The following is a 19318-nucleotide window of genomic DNA, read 5'->3' as shown; positions in this document are numbered from 1 at the left end:
CTCTCTCCGCGCTGCCCTCCCGACTTCACCAAAAACCAAGCGCACTGGTCCAACTTTGAAGTCTATGACGAACACTGTCTCGAAAATTCGATCCTCCTTAAACCCGAATAATCACTTCAATGACCCTCTCCCCTCTAACTGCCTAGCTGCCGCCTCTCAGGCTATTATCCCTTCCTGGACTGTAATAATCAACGCTTGCCTCCTACAGGGATCGATACCTGACTCTCTTAAAGCCGGCCAAGTTGCCCCCATCTTAAAAAAACCTATGCTAGATCCTACCTTCCCTGACAACTATAGACCTATACCCAACATCCCACTCTTAGCCAAAGTCCAGGAGAAATGTGTGCAACAGCAGCTGAGCCTACACATCACCAACTAACGGTAACCTATCCGCTCCCTCTCCGATCACGGTGGGAGTCCCTCAAGGCTCAACCCTGTTCACTACCCTTTTCAATCTTTACCTGGAACCGCTCGCAGAGGTGCTATGCACTGCCAATATCACATGTATGCTGATGACACACAGATCTACATTAAAATCTCTTCTCCCAAAGACATTTTCTCCCTGAATGAGTCCTTGAAACTGACTGTTCACTGGCTCACCTCTAACCAGCTCAAACTTAACACAAACAAATGGAGTTTCTTCTTATCTCCCCACCCAAAACCAATCCCGACATCCAAAAATAGATCAAGGCTATCACAGCGCTAAACTGCCCTTCTATCATTGTGGACTCTGCTAAATCCCTTGGAAAAACTCTGGACTGCAGCTTGAACATGCATGGCAATATCAACTCGATGGCCAAAGCTGCCAGATTTCACCTGAGTTACCTAAGAAACCTGAAACCCTTCCTTGACACTCCCGACCTAAAAATGGCAAACCAGGCACTCCAGACTAGAATACGGATGCTCTACTCTGGCAGGTCTACCAAAGAACTCTCTGGCCCCACTGAAAGCCTGCCTCAATGCCGCCAGCAGACTCCTAACCAGTTCATAGAAATTCAAACACATCTCTCCCCACCTTAAAGCTCTGAACTGGCTTCCTCTCGAGGCCAGATTCCAACTTAAGATGGCCTGCATTGCTCACAAGGCTCTATACTCATATTTCCCTGCATTTCTCGCCCAGAAACTCGTGATATACGGAGGAGCCACAAACTCCTGGTCTGCCAGAGACCTTTTGCTCCAACCAGCTTGCTTCCGAAAAAAAAAAAAATATAATCAGGCCTTCTCTGGGGCTGCTCCAAGAATTTGGAACTCTCTCCCGCCCACCATCAGAAGACTGTCTTTGGCACGCTTCAAAAAGGAGACCAACATTTTCGTTATGGGCAAATTCCTCGCCTAATGATCGCATTACAATCTTGTTCCACTCACCTTTACAGCATTATCCTTTCCGGGTGATACCTTCCTGGCCCTTCTGGGCATCCCACCCGGAGCTGAGACTACTTATTTTCTTGTATAATGATACTACCTGTTTTTATCCCAAATGTATCCGGAATTTGAGGCTGCTTGTTTTTCCAGTACAATTTACCTACCTTTTTGTATACCATTGGTATCTTCCCCTCCTAAGTCCTTTGTATACCACCCGTCAATCATGTAAAGTGTTCTGATACCCTCACAGTTCTGGTTTGCGCTGGTGCAGAGCAGGAATATCGACAGAGAAATATCGCAGGACATTAATATCACCGCAGAAATATCGTTTGGAGAAATATCGACAACAAAAATATAGTTGACAAGAATATCGACTGACAGGTAAGTAATATCGATTACAAAAATATAGTTGTAATAAATATCGTTTACAAAAATATAGTTGACAAAAATATCAATTTATTAATAATGTTATGTATTTTAGTGTTTTTAATAGGAATTGTTTGTCATTTTATTATGTTTTAGAATTTTTCTAGTTATTAATTTATTTTAAGTTTAATTTTGCGTTATAAGTTCCGTAGCGGGTTGTGGGTTTGTAGGGGAATAGGGTGGGAAATAATTTAATTATTATAAAATTAATTGATTATTTAATGTGTTACTTTATTAATTAATAATAGTTTAATAATTAGTTGTTAATTAATTTCAATTAGTCAATTAATAATTAATTATGTTGTTTAATTAATTGTAGGTGTGTGTTGTGGTGTTTATATTTGTAAAGGGTGTGAAGGGTGGTAAGTAATTAATTTGTTGTTGATTAATTATTAAATATTTTAAAATTAATTACTACTAATTATTTAGTAATTATTATTTGTAATTGTGTTATTTATTTTAGGTGTGTGTTGTGTTGTATATATGTGTAAATGGTGTGAAAGCTGGTTAGTAATTAATTTTTTAGTGACTAATTAATAAATAATAATACATTAATTTTCATTAATTAGTAAATATTAAATGTAATTGTGTAATTAATTATAGGTGTGTGTTGTGGTGTTTATATGTGTAAATGGTGTGACAGCTGGTAAGTAATTACTTTTTTATTGATTAATTAGTAAATAATAATAAATTAATTTTCAATAATTAATTAGTACATATTTAATGTAATTGTGTATTTAATTTTAGGTGTGTGTTGTGAATATTATAGTGCTAAATAATGTATAATCAATTACGTTTTTATTATTTTTGTTAATAATAATATATTTACATTTATATAATAATTATGTTAAAATTGGAAATAACATTTAATAGAAATGTTGATAGTTTTGTTTTTTATTGTTTTGGGATCCCAAGCTATCCCTACTGTTGCACTCACTGGAGTGGGAATAGTAAATTTTACCCCTATGCTATCCAGCGCTTTCCCTACTGTTACACTCACTGGAGTGCGAATAGTAATTTCTACCCTCCCGATATCCAATGTTTTAACTACTAATGTTTTTATTTTGTTATTAAATGTATGTATTTTTCTTTAATAGTTTAATGTGTTAATTAAATATATAATATTTTATTTTATTTTAAATTATTTATATATGTGTTTATTTAATTTTTACATCATTAATAAACTTTATAAAGTAAATAAAGATAATAGGTAATAAAATGTATTTAAGTAAAGTATGTATATGTACACTTGTTTGTGTTTATATTTATTAAATTAAGTTTATTTGTTATAATTAGTTAAAATATATATTAAATTTAATTTAATTTGGTAATAATAATATTATTATTTAATTAATTTAATTTAAGTTATGTTATTTTTTAAAGTCAATATTTTTTACATCTATATTTTTTACATCGTAATTTTTCAGTCGATGTTATTGTACTTACCTGTTTAAGTATAGGGAGTCAATATTTTTGTAATCGATATTGTACATAGATATTTTTGTTGACTATATTTTTGTTTTCGATATTTAAACCTGGAACCATTTGTGCTCTATAAAACATTTAAATACATAAATGAATACATTGACAGCACTTGTCTTGCCTCACTATGTTCACTAAATGATATAAGGCAAGGACACATTGCTACTTATTCAGATAACTTGGTAGGCATGACATATAACAATGGATGACGGAAACGTACCCCCCTATGATACTGAGGCATATGCACCTTCTCATATTTGACCCCTAGAAACTCAACGGTGGACCATGCCATGGCTCAATACAGATTCCCTATATCATGTCATGAACAACTGACATGCATTCTGTAGCATTCACAGCCACATCAATTTCTAATGTCCATTCACTACCCCATACACTAGCATTGTCTGACACTGGGGTCATGTCTCCCCTCTAAATCAACTTTCGTGTTGTCCTTCTCAGATAGGCAAAAGTTCAATTGTGATGAGGATGCACATTGAATATGGCAATTTCTTCATCATCATCTGACATCACATTCACTCCTTGCAGTAATCAAAAAGCACAGATGAAGGCACTCACCGTTGATGTTGGGGTACTTGAAGTTTACCATCTCAGGTTTGCAGGGGTCCAGCTACATGTGTTGGGTATGCCCAGACGTGGGTCCTTTGCTCACTGTGCCACTGGATTCAAGCTAGCCTGGTTGAAGAAGGGTGACATACCCTGAAACCGGTCCTAGGATGCTTGTATTCGGTCCAGGGAGGACCTGGCCTGGCAGATCGGTCTGGACTGTTCCCATGGGGCACAGGGTCAAGACTCATTTGCATATGGCTGGATCCAAACTGAGGTGGCGTAGTGGGCAAAAGAACGATGGATTTAACCTAGATATTTTTTACATCTATATTTTTTACATTGATATTTTTGAGTCGATATTATTGTACTTACCTGTTTATGTATAGGGAGTCGATATTTTTGTAATCGATATTTTACATTGATATTTTTGTTGACTATATATTTTTTTTTCTCGATATTTAAAAATCACACCATTTGCGCTCTTTAAAACATTTAAATAAATAAATTAATACATTGAGAGCACTTGTTTTGCCTCACTATGTTCACCAAATGATATAAGGCAAGGACACATTGCTACTTATTCAGATAACTTGGTAGGCATGACATATAACAATGGATGACGGAAACGTACCCCCTATGATACTGAGGCATATGCACCTTCTCATATTTGACCTCTAGCAACTCAACGGTGGACCATGCCATGGCTCAATACAGGTTCCCTATATCATGGCATGAGCAACTGACATGCATTCTGTAGCATTCACAGCCACATCAATTTCTAATGTCCATTCACTACCACATACACTAGCATTGTCTGACACTGGGGTCATGGCTCAATTCTAAATCAACTTTCATGTTGTCCTTCTCAGATAGGCAAAAGTTCAATTGTGCACATTGAATATGGCAATTTCTTCATCATCATCTGACATCACATTCACTCCTTGCAGTAATCAAAAAGCACAGATGAAGGCACTCACCGTTGATGTTGGGGTACTTGAAGTTTACCATCTCAGGTATGCAGGGGTCCAGCTACATGGGTTGGGTATGCCCAGACGTGGGTCCCTTGCTCACTGTGCCACTGGATTCAAGCTAGCCTGGATGAAGAAGGGTGACATACCCTGAAACCGGTCCTAGGATGCTTGTTTCCAGTCCAGGGAGGACCTGGCCTGGCAGATCGGTTTGGACTGTTCCCATGGGGCACAGGGTCACAACTAATTTGCATATGGCTGGGTCCAAACTGGGGTGGCGTAGTGGACAAAAGAACGATGGATTTAACCCAGATCTTTTGACTGGGGGACTATGGTTGCATTGTCAGCATTCCGTCCATCATTTGTTTGCTGTAACACAAGACATAAGAAGCAAAGCACATCATTTAACCTATTATCCATATTTGATAAGCAACAACAGCACAGTACATATGCAAGGCCACCGGCCATGTACTTCTTCAGGTTGTAAGTGTTCAGATGAAATAGTTGACATGCCTGGATGATACACATTGTTAAGGTTGGCTGAGTCAAACACATGTGAATGTCTTACACCTGCACATGTTGATCATTTAGCAGAACCATGCACTGACCCTCATCACTACCTAACTACACAATGGTAGCTGATTTGGATGATGCAGTGCACCTTCACAATTCACATATACTCAGTAAAGTGATGGTATCTGGAGGACCTCCAAAACACACCAGCAAGTGAGTATGCCACATACATCTTGATCTTTATTCATGCATATTGATCCACTAAGTAACATGAGTACTGTACCTGTTAGTGCTGCTGAGTGTATGATATTGTACACTTATGTTCCACGCATCCCTAAGCAGATTACCACATATTACATTCAGAGGGGAGTTAAGCAATGTAAGTCATGGCAGGCCTCATTAATGACAGACAACTCAGGAGAGGTATGTCAAGGAGTATCATTGGCATATCACTATGGGGCTTTTTTCAAAGCTCTAGTGCAGCTGCTGCATATATTTTGATGCTGTCAGAAGCGTAATACCAGCAGTACAAGGGCCTTAATGTATGACGTATCTTATGTGAACTGCCATCACAAATGCACATGACAAATGCCTGCTGAGAAATTAGCAGCTGTGGATCACTTCGGCACTACCTGCCCTGTCATCACATGAGTTGTCTGGTTGGGCTATGGCAATGTACATCAACTCCATGCTTCCTTGGGACTCATCTCTGTCACCTGTGGTAATAGTGACATTAATGTGGGCTACACAGTTTCACAGATCGCACTGGTGCACATATCGTGCCAGCACTAATGGCATGGCATTTGCCCCTTTTGCATGGGAGCATGACTAATTAGAGCAAAACATTCTTGTGAGCCATACTTAATTGTTCAGGAAAGCATCAATGGGTACATGAGAAACATAAAAGAGCAGGCACAATATATGTACTTACCTATTGGTCCACCAAATTTGATACCCACATACTGCCCAGCGATGTTTCGATTGCTGGGTGTGACGGTCCACTCCATGGATGCACTGCATCTGTTGCTGTCTGCTCTTCCATCTTTGCTTCCTGAACTTGACAGGGTAGCCATGGATCACACGGCCCTCACAAGCTATCATGTTCACAAGATAATGGCAGACCCGCCCCTGGAATGCCCCCTAACTCCTGCGTGTTCATAGGATGACTACAGCTATGCCTGAGCATTATCCTACCCACAAACAACAATCCTACCACTACAAAAAAAATAATAATACCCCTATAACAAATATACATCAATAAACAAGCACCTGACAGCACACAGGACAATAAATGACAATATACCACTAAAACACATAAAAAGGACTTAAGGGACACAACACGGACATCACACTTGATGCACAAACACCGAAAACTCCAAAACCACTCTCCAGCACAATCACAAGGCCACCACTCCCAGGCACAAACAGTAAAACTGTGGCTTATTGTGAAAATAACTTCACAGTTCCTGGTTTGCTGCATGCAGGAGCCATTACATCACTTCCCTTAATCCATTACTTAATTTCTTGGGCAGATGTGGCATGTTTTCAGCCTATGCTCCATTTTTTTTTACACTAAAGCTCAATGTGCCTATTTCACTAAAGGCCTAACAATGGGAAAGAAAATTAATACTGAGTGTCTGCAGGGGAGCATCATTCTTCACTTACGCGGCGGCAGAAACATTTAACACTGAATGAAGTAGCAGCATTTCTTTTTACACGCGAGGTCGACATTATGTTTTGTTGATGTGCACTTCATGGAAATATTGACAGTGAAAGCAGTTTTGTGTGTGATGGGCCTTATTTCCAACAAAATGGCGCAGCCATTTTGCTGAGCTGTGCTGCATCATTTTAAAAGCACAGAGAGGCGTCGTATTTACAATATGACACATCCCTGTGCTTTGCCCTGCGCTGTCACAAAATTGGCTGCCATGCGCTAACACAGGCACCCTTGCACCATGGTGCAAGGGGGCTTGCATTGTGGGGATGATTGGTTGTGCGCAGGAAGGGACACCTTCCTGCACAAAAACAATCATTGATGTTTTTTTCTTCGGTCTATGTATGCTGAAGAATGCAGCACGTATAGTAAGAGGAAAACACTGGGAGAAATAAAAGTATTTCCCCTCATTATGCCTCCTTACGCATCTCCTGGGGAGCTGTAGGAATTTGACACATTCCCAGGTTTACGAAATGGTGTAAATCTGGGAACGCGGCAGGATCCATGGGTGTTGCCTGAGAACACCCACAGCAACACCCATTGCACGCCCCTTTCACGCAGGATGATGCGTGAAAAGGTGCCGTATTTACAAGGCCATGGAAAGCCACACAGGGTGGCTTTGCGTGGCCTTGTAGATATGGGCCAGCACACTGTGCCTCTGGTGCATCCAAAAATGTGATGCACCGACGGTAAATAAGCCCCAAGTGTACATATTTGTGGGACCATCCCGTTCATGGATACTATGCATAGTGCGCAAACACAGTGGTAGCAGAATGATGCACCTTCCTATAGGTGCTCTGTGTGCTAAGCTTGTAATGTCATCCATTGACATTGTATCAGCTTCCCCCACGAATGCCAGAGACTATCACTGTCATAGGGTCTGTGAAATGACATCTATGGCTACTCTGCCTGCAGCCAAATAGCGCCATGTTTCAGAGTGGAGGCATCAGGTTGTAGTTAAAATGTGAAAATGTGCACCTTTTGCCTGCACACTCCTGGAATGTGATGGCGCTATTCAACTGTTTGCATGAGTGCCATTCATAACTAAGGGCCATACCACACAGGACAGTGACAGTGTCATCTTTGTGGCACTATGATCCTCATTCATAGTGATTGTGGTATGGTAAGTCACATTCATGTCTTGGTGTGTCCTTCAACATATTGCTGACAGTAAGGCTACATAATTGACTCCATACCTACACTATGCTTCAAGACGGTGTTGCATGTGCAAAGCAGTGGATGTACACATGATACACTGTGGCACTGGTAAAGTATGATTTATAGATTTGGTATGTGTTGATTGAGGCAACTTTCTGAATGTGACATGTGGGTAAGTTAGTTGTGTAGCATATGTAGACTGCGTTTTTGGTAGTGTGTTCCCATGCACATCCTATGTGTAACACTTCAAAGTCATCATACAAAGAGTGTCATCTACTGCCAGCCACAAGTATGAGGTCTAATACATGGCAAGCATCAGGAGGCACACATACACAGTCATTGCCTACCATCCATGTTACCACACCATGGTCATTGTGGCTCGCAAGGAGGACTATCAGATACAGGTAGTTGGCATGCACACTATTTCACTGGTACCAGATGATGTTCAAGGCTGTTTCATACACATTGTGACATACTTAGTCTGTGTGACAGTATATTAGTGGGTCAAATGTGGAATGTAAGTGGTTTAGTGTGAGTGTGGAATATAAATGCTTACAGTGTTAGTGCTCTGATATTTTACTTACAGATACATGTACAATGTCAAATTTTTCATCAATCTTTCGTATGATGTTGAACAATTATGCTTCATTAAAGAAATTATTGATGGTATTGTCCTTCCACCTTATTGCTGCAACTGATGCTCCAGGTTGCTGAGGCTCCTCATCTTCCTCCTCCTCATCAACCCACATTATCTCATCTGGCCATGGCACATGTGTCCTGACCCATAAATTATGGTCCGTTGGGCTTCAGTCTGCTGGATCCTTACAGGAGTCATGACCCAAGGCATCAGAAATTAACCTTGGTCTGCTGCTGCAAAGAAAGGAGGTGTTGTTAGTCAAGACTCATGATGAGGGTAAGTCCAACATTCATTTCCACTCTGGTCTGTTTCCAGCTTGACTCATATACCTTGAAAACTATCATGGACATGCTATGACATTGTGTGGCATACAGGCACGTTGGAATTGGCAATGGCTGGCACAAAGCTACACATACCAGTGTGCTGTCCTCTGAAATACACTTAGTATTTTTCACTCAGCTGAGTGCCAATGCCCTGCAGGTGAAGGTGTGTCACCAATGAGGTTGGTCTCTGTGCTATTGAGTAGGCACATGTCTCACAATCATCTATTGTGTCAATGTGTGGCTCCTATTGAAAATCCTGAACTGATACCTGTCTAATTGGACAAGGAACGGAAGCTGGTGATGTCTCTTACTTCTGTTGCACATATTTTGTGTGGATAATCTTAGCAAACATGTTTCAATGTGTTCATCCGTGGGAAGGTTGGTGGGTGTATGTGAATAAGGGACATGGTAGTGTACACATGGCAGTGCACAGAGTCCACTATGGTAACAATACACAAATGTTAATAGATATGTGGTAATGTTGCACTGAACAGTGTGACAGGTAGACTGTGTACACTACAGTGCCACATGTATTGGGGAGAGTGGGGATATATCTTCCATATGATTCTGTGTCCATAGTTGTATGTCTGCGCAGGCAGAAGCAGTGCAGCAAATCTCCATGACAGTCACATTATTTCCCTGAAAACTGTGTTGTTGGCTGTCATGGGGGATCCTGTTTGTGCATGAGGGGGCACCTTGCTGCACAGTCTGGCACCCTGCAGTAAGATCTGCACAAAAACATATACATGTTGTTCGCTTTGGATGTGATGTGCGTGGCAACACCCCCCCTTACGCCATGGTTAACGTGTGTCAGCAGGTTTAAAGGACACATTCCAGGACCAATTTCATAGAATCTGTGCTATTCCCTCCTTCAATGTGTCATGCGGAATGCAGAACACATAATTAGACATGAGAATGAGACGTGATTATGTATCCTCATTTCACCTCCCCTTGGGAGGCACACTACTTGTACACTGTTGCAGGGTCCCTATATACAGGATATGTGTAAACTTGTATTATTTTCATTGGTGTTTAATGGTAAAGGCCAATGCAAGGCCCATGGTAGACCTCCTAAAAGTAGGTTGAATGAGAGATGCACTTTGTTGTGACTTCCAGTACTGCATACCTATGAGGCTTTGCAATGTCATGCAGACATACTTAGCATTGCCACATTGACATGATTTGGGTAGTTGCTCCAACAGAGCATCATGATTGATGATACTCCTTCAGCCCATTCAATTTGTACATGTGGGCCACAATGGCTTAGTAGGTGTCGACATGTGTGACTTATAGGCAATGTGTTACGCATATTTCATGTAGTATGGGATAACTATATGGGCCACACCAACAATGTATGCACTGTCTCATTCAAACCAAGACTGATATGTGAAGGTATTCCCAAATTATTGAGTGCCTTGTAGTCTGTCATGTGCTTGAAATGTACTTACCGATACCAAAGGGGATGATGGACGGAGCATTTGAGATAATCAAACACTCACCCCCAGCCAACTGATCTGGGTTTAATCCATCATCATTCTTTAGCTCACTCCACCACCCCAGTTCAGACATGGCTATATGCAAATGAGTCTGACCCTGTGCCTTATGGGAACAGTCCAGCTCGAACTGCCAAGCCATGTCTTCCCTGAACCGGAAACAAGCATCCTGGGACTGGTTTCGGGTTCATAATCCTCATCAGCCAGGCTATCTTGAAACCAGTGGCAAAGTGAGCAAGGGACCCACGTCTGGGCATACCCTGCCAACTTAGGGCGAACAAAGCAATACCAAAGGGGATGATGGATGGAGCGTTTGAGCCAATCAAACACTCACCCTCAGTCAACTGATCTGGGTTTAATCCATCATCATTCTTCAGCTCACTCCACCACCCCAGTTCAGACATTGCCATATGCAAATCAGTCTGACACTGTGCCTCATGGGAACAGTCCAGCCTGAACTTATCAACATTATTTACAACAAGGGGTGGTGAGGGACAGAGTCTCTGAATTAAGCAGAATACTCTCACCCAGTCAAGAGATCAGGGCTAGATCCAACACCGTTTTTTAGCTCATTGCACCATCCCAGTTTCAGAACCTGGCTGTATGCAAATTAGTCTGATCCTGTTCCAGTGCATGATGGGAACAGGGCAAACCAAACTACAAAAGCCAATTCTTACACTGGGAAGGAAACAAGCTTCCGGGGACAGGTTTCTGGCATTACAGCCGTCTTCGGCCCGGCTTGCTTGAATCCTGATGGTGCAATGAGCAAGGGACTCATGTCTGAGTATACCCTTCCACGCTTAGGGTGGACAAAATTATTTACAACAAGGGGTGGTGAGGGACAGAGTCTCTGAATTAAGCAGAATACTCTCACCCAGTCAAGAGATCAGGGCTAGATCCAACACCGTTTTTTAGCTCATTGCACCATCCCAGTGTCAGAACCTGGCTGTATGCAAATTAGTCTGATCCTGTCCCAGTGCATGATGGGAACAGGGCAAACCAAACTACAAAAGCCAATTCTTACACTGGGAAGGAAACAAGCTTCCGGGGACCGGTTTCTGGCATTACAGCCGTCTTCGGCCCGGCTTGCTTGAATCCTGATGGTGCAATGAGCAAGGGACTCATGTCTGAGTATATGAACTTATCAACAGGCAGGCCATTCCCATAGGTCCCGTTCTGGAAATGCTCATTGATGACAGAATGCCGGAAAATGAATGAGTCATGTTCACTGCCCAGGTACTTGGCAAGGACGTTGATGAAAAGGCCCAGATGGTCCACGATTGCCTGCACATTCATTGCATAGGTGTACTTCCTGTTGTGGTAGAAATGGGATGTAGCCACAGGAGGAACAAGTTTCATATGTGGGAAGTCCATTGCCCCAAACACAAGTGGGAATCCTGCATTGGCATAAAAGCCTTGCTTGCTGTCCTGTTGTTGCTGCACTGTGTTGGGGAAGTAGAGCTACTGGGGCATGAAGCTTATGATGGCATCCAGGACGGTGAGGAGGAACCTGAGGAAGGATGCCTGGGATACTACTGCCACTCTGGCAGTGGTGGGTTGAAAAGTTCCAGACGCCAGCATGTTTTGGACAGCCAGTAGTTTGGCTTGTGGAGGGATGTTGGTGCATTGCTGCGATCTTGGCTGCAGCTTTGACACAATCTGGTTCAAGAGTCGGACAATGGACTCCCTCTTGAGCCTGTAATGGGCAATGACCTATTCTTCTCTGAGGTCAATGAAAGTTGTCCTCTGGTGGTATGTCCCATCCCTTCTTCTGCTCTGCATCTGTGGTGGTGATCTCCTTGGTGCTCCTAGCTGCAATAGCAAGAGATCCATGGCGTAGTTGAGCTTGCCAAGAGAATTGAGTCAATTCTGCTTTTCTACCAGTGTGCTAGTGTCGGTTTTAAGACCAGCTTTTCCCTAGTGGTAAAATTCTGAATGCTAATGGGACCTAGCAGCAGTTTTAGAAAAATTGTGGCATTTCGGTAAAATCCTTGAACAAATGGCAGCGTCAGTTTTGCGAGTGTTTTCTAAAGGAACGCATACCTTGCATATCATTTTCGGAAAATGCCACTAGCTAAACTGGCGCCACAACAAATAGGCACTAGCGGTGGAAAAGTGAAGCTAAAGGACACTAGCGTCACTTTGTAAATGTGGCGCAAAAAAAATGCAGCGGCGCCTCTTTTTTTGAAGCTGCAGCATTTCTTTTAGCACCATATATACCAAGTGACAGTAGAGCCCTTTAACGTCACTTTTCCACTGTTAACACTAGTGCTAAGCTGGCGTAAAATCCTTGTAAATATTACCCTTTATTTGTAACATTATAACTTTTCATCACAAGTGCAGTCACCACATATGTTTACTTTTCATTGAGATTATTATAGAGTGTTCAGAACGATTTTAGGAACAGACATTTGAAAGCATCATTAAAACACACGATGCCCAAGGGCCAAATTAATCACAAGAAAGTCAAGAATTACTTACTATTCCTCCACCTTCGATGACCTTGATGAGGAAAACGTCATCAGCCGTAACTTCTGCAACATATCAAACATGATTAGAACCCCCCCACCTTTATGAGGGCCATTCCGCTTCATATATACTTTAAACCGCTGCCATACTTTGTCAAACTTACAAACCAGATCTTGCAATATAGCCGACAATTTCTCCATGGCATAAATGTTCCACAATTTGCTCCACCACACATATATTGGAGGAACAATTTGTTGCTTCCAGGCTTGAGCTAAGGTGAGCCTAGTCGGCAATAGGAAATAAAATATTAATTTGCCAAATTGGGTTGTCAGAGGGTAAATCCTAACCTTTACAGGTTATCCTATTAACACTATAAGATGCTGCATGGGCATTAAGACCCCCATTATGTTTTTGAGACACATTTAAGCCCTAATGAGTTTAGTGAGATTTTCTCCAAGACCCCTTGGGTACAATGCTTTTGTGTCTCGCAACAGACCTTGAGCAGCCGAGGGGTTGCTATTGTGATCAAGAGAGGAGTCCCCTGTAGTATCAAGTCCATCCAAACCGATCAGTCCGGTAGGTGGGTAGTTGCCCTTTTAGACTTTGGAGGGGTGGAGATGACATGTTCATCGTACTTTGGCCCGAACATAGACAACCCTTCTTGCTTGATCAAACTACAGGGATGTTTAATGATGGTAAACCCACCGCTGATAATAGGTGGAGATTTCAACATAAGGCTTGATCCCAAGAAGGATAGTTCTAATTCAAAACACATAATAACAACCCCAAAATCACGCAGAGTAATGAAAAATGTAATTCTAAATCTAAACTTAGCGATATATGGAGATCAAAGAAAGGAAATTCCCAGGGATTTAGGTATTTTAGTAAAAGGTATAGGCACTCCTCCCGGATTGACTACATGTTGGTAAATAAAGAAAATCTAAATAATATTATAAGTATCTCAATCCAGCCAATACATCTATCTGACCATCCTCCCTTAATAACTGTCTATGTAATTAGTGGGAAATATGTATGTCCAAGATGGACACTGAATAGAGCAATGCTTGTCGATAGCGAGTTTGTAGAATCAATTAGTAGATCTACTTCAGAATGTTTTGCCTTCAACCTGGGATCAACTTCTGTAGAACAGGTATGGGACGCCTATAAGGCTAATTTGAGAGGCCAGCTGCATTCCCTAATAAGCTCTAAAAACTCAAGACTCACGAGCTTTAGAAGGGACGATTGCTGCCCTTGAGGCAGAAAGAAATAATCTTAGTTCAGGGGACCAGGGGCATCCTGATTTAGTAGACAAAAAGCTCGAGGAGGCTAGACAAAAATGTAGGCTACTCTTGGATCAAAAATGCAAAGCACAGTGGCAATCTAGGAATATGGAACACTTTGAAAATGGTGAGAAGGCGGGGGCACACCTCCCCTAGAAGGCTAGGATGGATAGAGCCAAAAATGACATAAATTAATTAATTATAGATAATAGTGGTAATAAGTCATCTAATCAGGAGGATATTCAAAACACCTTACTTTCACTGTTCTCGGACCTCTATAAAGAAGATGCTGAACCAACTCAGGCTGAGATATCTTCCTAGTTAGTAAATAAATCTCTGCCTATTCTCACTGAGACCTCTAGAGCGATACTTGATGCTCCCATAATGAAGGAGGAGATAAAAAACCGAATAAAAAGAGCAAAAAATAAAAAAGCTGCTGGTCTAGATGCCATCCCCAATGAAATATACAAATTATTACAGGAAGAACTCCAGCACGCCCTCTTTACTCTCTTTAATTCAATATATTCCTCCAAGGGGGTGATACCAAAATCGTGGAATGAGGCTACGTTGGTATTAATTTTAAAACCTGGAAGAACCCCTTGGCCGCAGACTCTTACCGCCCAATCTCCCTGCTAAACGCTGATTACAAGATCTTTATGGCCATTTTAACAGGGAGATTGGCAAAATTGGCATCCAACTTAATTAATCAAGATCAGAAGGGTTTCATGCCAGGCAGGGTGATTCAAGAACAAACCCAGCTCCTTATAGGCAATATTGATTTTGCAATGGCTAAGTCTGATCCATTAGCAGTAGTTGGAATCGACGCTGCTAAAGCCTTTGACCGGGTGTGTTTGAGATACCTTTGGGGAACATTAGAGGTTATGGGACGGGGCCCAATATTTATTCGGACGGTGAAGCACTGCTATGCAGATGCGTCGGCTAAGATTCTTTTGAATGGTTCTTTGACCCTGAGTTTTTCAATTCAGAGGGGGACCAGGCAGGGATGTCCCCTGTCGCCCCTTCTGTTCAATTTACATATAGAACCTCTAGCACAGACCATTAGATTGAACAACGCCATTACTCCCTTTAAATACTCGGCTTATGAGTGTAAGCTGGCATTATATTCCGATGACATTATAGTTTACACTAGTAACCCAGATCATTCGATACCACAACTCGAATGCACCCTGAGGGAATTTGACAAGGTCTCAGGGTATCTGGTTAATTCAGATAAAACCGAAATAATGTGCTGGAATACAGTCTATAGAAACGGCTCAGAAAGTAGGGAACTTAGATACCTGGGAATTAAGGTGGTTAAGGAACTAGATAAAATCCCATTGATCAACCTGGCCAAAATCGAGAAAGATCTGGATTTTTTGTTCGCTAAATGGAAAAACCTCCCTTTGACCATCTATGGGAGTGTCAATTTAGTTAAAATGTCAGTGGTGCCCAAACTCACATATATTTTTCACGCAATCCCTCTAACCTTTCCTAGCAAAGCTATCAACAAAATACAGGGGAAAATCGGTAGTTTGGTATGGGGTCAGAAGAAGTCCAGGATGTTGTGGAAAAAGCTGAGGAGGAAGCTCCTCAAGGGAGGATTAGCACTCCCGAACATAAACTGGTACCTGATGGCTTTTCAATTCAAAGGTACAAGTATGCTATTAACCTATCCAGAGCAATCAGCATGGGGCAGAGTACTCAGGGAAATGGTTATGGTTGAGGAGGGGGGCTTTTCTGGTGGCTTTTCATACAAATTCGGTGCACCAAGATTTTTTAAAAGAGTCAGGCTAAAGGTGTTAAAATTAGCACTCTCCACTTGGTATAAAATAAGAACCATCTGGGCTTAGGATACTTTTCACATTTTGCTACAATTTGGGACTCCCCTGGGACACCACTCTAGTTGAAAGACAGTCTGGCGATGTCTATAAAAAATGCAGGGATGGTTAGATGGTCAGATTTGGTTGATTCAGAAGGCATTCTTCCTTGGGAATTTTTACAAGCCAAGATAGGTCTCATTTTTTAAGATTTAAGTATCTTCAGCTAAAATCTTGGTACGAATCAGAAGCCGAAGACATCTTAGGTAATTGGGAAGTTGAAATGTTACTACAAGATCCTAGGCAAGGAAGAGAGAGATAGCTCTTTGGTACACACAAATCCAAGAAGCAGAGGAAGGCGCTGCTCCACCTCCAGTATTAGTATGGAATTCAATATCAGTCATTCCAAATATTGAAGAACTATATGATATTTCATTGAAGACCCTATATAAATATGTGAAACCGGCCACATTGAAGAAAAATCACTTTTTTGTAATAAACAGGTTATATTATACCCCAGAAAAAATATTGAAATTTGTCCCAGACCCGCCACCAAGCTGTCCCAGATGTGCCCAAATTAAGGCAAACGATCTGCATATCTTTTTTCAATGCCCAACCGTAACCATGTACTGGAAGGGTGTCGGGGATACGTTGTCATCCATCTTCGACATCGGTTTGGAAGTAGATTCATCTCTAGTCTTTTTTGGAATGAATGAACAAACCATGGGAGTATTCTCTCAGTCTCAAAAAGCATTAATGTTGTACCTAATACTTCTAGCAAGAAGAGAGATATGTATTAACTGGAAATCTCCTACTCCCCCAGATAAAGAAGACTGGCTTAGAGCAGCAGTTAATATGTCAAGATTGGAATTAGACACCGGAAATGACAACCCCCGTAACATCTGGCAGCCCTTCACATGATGGGCAAGACATAGACATCTGATTATTTAACTAAAGTCCCAATAGTCTCAACCAAGTCCCGGGAGGTTTTTTTTTGGTTTTTTTTTCCAACATGGTCCTATTATTACACCAACCCTCATATTCGTGAAGAAGGCCAAGGGGCCTAGACGGAAACAGTGAGCCATGGGGCCCCCAGGAATAAAAGAGTGTAAAATTGGCTTGTTAAATCTGTGAAAGTCTTGGTGAAGATGAGGACAAAAAAAAAAAAATTCCCCCAATATGTTTTTGATGAGTGCTAGAATGTCAGACCAATATGCCTAAACGTGGTTACATGACGATACATTGAAGAAATGTCCCCCTCACACCACAATTCTTCCAGCAAAGCTGGGGTTTCCAAACATCTTATGCAGTCTGGTGGGGTACAGATACCAGTTGTTTAGTAGTTTATATCCATTTTCTTTATGCTGCACAAAGACTGATGAGTGAGCAATTCTATGCCAAATCTTGTCCGAAGTATTCAATGATGTCTCTACAGCTAGGTCCTCCTTCCATTGAGAAGCACACCTATGTCTGGATTAAAAGTGCAAGTCAGAGATATGCTGTTGGAGACACATTATACCTTTCTCGGTCTGTTTGATGTTGGACATTTTCTTGAGTGGGGTTTTCTCCCTCCCAGTTATTTCTAATATCCCTTGGGAGCCATCTTAATTTAAGAGTTTTGCAAGCTTAAAATCATTCCCCTGCTCTAAACGTAATTCTACTCGGATTACATTCCAGGAGTCTAGGGTCCCATGAGAGAAAAGGTCTCTTAAAAATGGAGGGTCATCATTGTTCCAGTGTTTTAAAGCTTGAGTTAATAAAGCCAAATATAAAATCTGGATTGTGAATGTTCGGGGTCATTGGGGATGGGAATAATGTGAACCCCTTCCTCCTTAAGAGCTGCTCCAGTTTTCCAACAGAATCTCTCAGACCTGTAAAAGAGTGTCCGACTTCGGTCTATCCCTTTGGCGTAATCATAGTAGCTATTGCATTGGAATCTAAGAGAGGCAAGGCTCTACCATGACACATGCAGGGGTGGTCCTACTTTTAGGGCTTAGGGGTGTTACCCCATATATTTTTGGTCCTCCCAGCCCCTGTATTAAACGTAAATATTTATTAAAGTTTGTTTCCTGGACATGGCAATCAGCTTTTTTCAGATACAGGCTAGTTGTTTAAGTTTCAGAGGAGGGTGGGTGAGTTAACAATAATTGACAGTAGTACACACACTAAATATACTCAGGTTTACCTTGGGTTACACTAGTCACTCACTCTTGAAATTGCATATGTCAGGTTGGGCGGCTGCCATTCTGTGGCCAGTCTGACATGCGTACTAGAGGCCTTGCTCCACCTGCTCAATTAGTTGGCTGTGGGCAATCATAGCTGCAGCCCCCATTCTCCTAATGATCACTAACTTAAGCCTGCCCAAGCCAGTCCTGGCACCACTCTCATGCTGTGTTGGTAGCATACCAGTAAGAGAGCAGCATTTGGATTCACTCACAAGATGTGGTTACAGGGCCTCAGGTGCACATGAGGCAGCACGGGGTGGGAGGTTCTGGTTGGCGGCGTGCATTACCAAAAGCTATATGGCATTATTAGGAATCTGTGCAGGGATTGGCCCTTTGTGCGCTAGTTCTCTCAGTCTCGCCTGTCTCTTCCCTCTTCATGCACATTTGCCACCCATACGGCATTGCACACGTGGGAGTGAAGAGGTGGAGACAACAGAGGTATTCCTCCTTCTGATCTTGTCATAATCTCTCCCTTTTGCATATTCCAAGTCTGGCCAAAAGGCAGCAGCAGCCAGCATTGCTTGGAGTCGGAGATATGGTGTAAAAAACAAAAATAAGATATAAAATAAATAGAAAGTTACATTCAGTCATTTGAGTGTTTTTAGGTTGAGCCTAGGCAATGCGCATGCGCTGACTTTGAGACATGCAGTATTTACTCTGTGGGTTTAGACCATGCCCATCGATTTTCGTTTGTTCTTTTGCCTGCTGTTATGAAATGCTGGCTTTTCATTGGTGCGTTGGTTGTAGTTCTCTCTCCTACTGGTGTGTGGTTCCCTCCCATGCAACTGCCCCAGTTACATGTACTTGTCCCCTCCCAATCAAGTTAGCCTACTTTCGGCGCACTATTATTTTTTCTTCTTCGGTGCACGGCGCTGCCCACTGTT

This window comes from Lissotriton helveticus, chromosome 8 (genome assembly GCF_964261635.1).
Source record: "Lissotriton helveticus chromosome 8, aLisHel1.1, whole genome shotgun sequence".
Classification (NCBI taxonomy): Eukaryota; Metazoa; Chordata; class Amphibia; order Caudata; family Salamandridae; genus Lissotriton; species Lissotriton helveticus.
The sequence above is the reverse complement of the archived record's forward strand: the minus strand, read 5'-3'. Positions refer to the sequence as shown.